The following is a 2,557-nucleotide window of genomic DNA, read 5'->3' on the forward strand; positions in this document are numbered from 1 at the left end:
GAGACAGAGCCTCACTCTGTCACCTAGGCTTGAGTGCAGTGGTGTGATCACAGCTCACTGCAGCCTTGACCTCCCCAGGCTTAGGTGATACTCCTTCCCCAGCCTCCCAAGTAGCTGGGACTACAGGCATGTGCCACCAAGCCTGGTTAATTTTTGTATTTTTTGTAGAGACAAGGTTTCACCACTTTGCTTAGGTTGGTCTCAAACTCCTGGGCTCAAGTGATTCGTCCACTTCAGCCTCCAAAAGTGCTGGGATTATAGGAGTGAGCCACCGCACCAGGCCAAACATTAGTTTGTAATTCAAAAATATAATGAAATAAATCAGTGATTATTTAGATTAACAGGTCAATCAGTTATTATTTAGAAGTGTATTTTCAGCCGGGCGCAGTGGCTCACGCCTGTAATCCCAGCACTTTGGGAGACCAAGGCGGGCGGATCATGAGGTCAAGAGATCGAGACCATTCTGGCCAACATGGTAAAACCCCATCTCTACTAAAAAATACAAAAATTAGCTGGACGTGGTGGCGCGCGCTTGTAGTCCCAGCTACTCGGGAGGCTGAGGCAGGAGAATTGCTTGAACCCACGAGGTGGAGATTGCAGTGAGTCGAGATTGCGCCACTGCACTCCAGCCTGGCATCTGGTGACAAAGCAAAACTCTGTCTCAAAAAAAAAAGTGCATTTTCTAGTTAATTAAAAGTACAGAGATTCAATTGAGGCATTTTCCTGAAAATAGCAGTAATTGCGTTAGTATCACAAGTACTTGTTTTTGTTTTTTGTTTTTTTTTTTTTTTTTTTAAAGAGACAGAGTCTCACTCTTGCCCAGGCTGGAGTGCAGTGGTGCAGTCATAGCTCATGTTCCCCAGAAAGAAAAAAGAAGAAAGAATAAGTGTAATTTGAGAAGGGAGCTAAAAGAAAAAGTCTAACTGGTAGAGACTTAGTTAACAAGTGGCAAATAAAGTGAAAAGCAAGGAAGGTATCTGATAGCACCAGATATTACTGTAAGATATTTTGGGCAGTTCTGAAGAAAGGGAGATTATAAAATTTCTCTTGAGCAATCCAGTGATAGTAAGGAAATTCAGTAAGGTTTTAAGGAAATCCAGTAAGGTTAATATCTTCCATGATGAAGATGTTTGTCATTAACATTCACCTTTGTGTCTCCAATACCTAAAACTAAGTTAGTGGTAAACAAGTTTCTGTTGAACAATTAGATTTTCAACTGTGAAGATTTAGTGGAAATTTATTTGGTAATTCTTAACCATTGCGTTCATAGAAGATTGTACTTCAGTTTCCTTTAGCAAGTTTAAAAATTATACTTTGGGTCTGATTTTTTAAAAGAGTAGTGAATTTTTGGTTATTCTACTAAACCAGCATTTGCAAAAACAATAAATAACACTTGGAAGATATGTGTATGTGTTGTGTGTGTGTCTCAGAGACAGATCAGATATATTAATAAATATCTTACAGTTCACAGATGGTATAGGATAAGGTTTTATCATACGGGGTTTCAAGGAAGAAAGTGATATACTAACTGGCACGATTAAATCCTTTATCTCTCAAGTTCAATGTTGATGTTATTGATCAACACTAAGTATCTGCTTAAATGTTTACAGTATGTGAAAATGACTTGTATTTATACATAAGGCAGTATATTACAATAAACTTGGGCAATGCTATGTAGATAACAGAATTAATCTTTGTAAATCTTTTTTAATATTGGTGGAGGGCAAGTATTTATGGATTGTTTTGAGTATTCAAATAGAAACTTAAATGAAACATAAACTTATTTATAATTCGATTTCCATCTGTGTCATTGTAACTTTGTATTATCTCCATGTGAATGATATAAGGAAGGTGGCAGACATTGCCATTTTGCCTACAGGAAGTGTAAAACACAAATTGTTAAATGACTTTTCCAAGGTCGAGGTGAAGCCAAGATTAGAACCTAAATGCCTTATCCTCCTCTGCTGATGTTCTTCCTTGTAATTTATCCTGTCATTTTAATAGGGTGGGAGGAGGGGTAAAGAGACAAGAAGAGTCTCTCGTTCTGTGTTCTTTGCCATGATTTCTACTAGACCATGGGTTTTCTCATTGTTGGTTCCAGAGGTTTTCTACGTGGTTCAATATGTTATATGTATAAACTTCATTTTATTAGCATATTTTATAAAAATCGAAAGCCTGACATTACAGTTGATTGTGCTTATTGGCAATGAATAGGGTTATTAAACAGTGAACAAAATAGTTAATAATATTTAAGTCCATGATCCTAAATAGTACCTGTTAGTTAAAAGGAATTTTTAGGGCTGGGCATAGTGGCTCATACCACCAGCAGGCAGAAGTATGAGACCAGCCGGGGTCACATAGCAAGACCTTATATTGATACAAAAATATATTTTTTAAATTAGCTGGGCATGGTCGCACCCTCCTATAGTCCTAGCTACTAGGGAGGCTACTTGATCACAGAAGTTCAAGTTACAGTGAGCTATGATCATGCCACTGCACTCTATCCTGGACTACAAAGTAAGACCCTCTTTCCTGCCTTCCTGCCTTCCTGCCTTCC

General features: G+C 38.1%; 1 protein-coding gene across 1 annotated transcript in view; it reads left to right on the forward strand.

Annotated features, from left to right (window-relative positions):
* The window catches only part of BMPR2 (bone morphogenetic protein receptor type 2), a 180,319-nt gene that overhangs the window by 149,524 nt on the left and 28,238 nt on the right, over positions 1–2,557 (forward strand). The window lies entirely within an intron of this gene.

The sequence above is a fragment of the Cebus imitator genome, unplaced genomic scaffold (genome assembly GCF_001604975.1).
Source record: "Cebus imitator isolate Cc_AM_T3 unplaced genomic scaffold, Cebus_imitator-1.0 Scaffold101, whole genome shotgun sequence".
Classification (NCBI taxonomy): Eukaryota; Metazoa; Chordata; class Mammalia; order Primates; family Cebidae; genus Cebus; species Cebus imitator.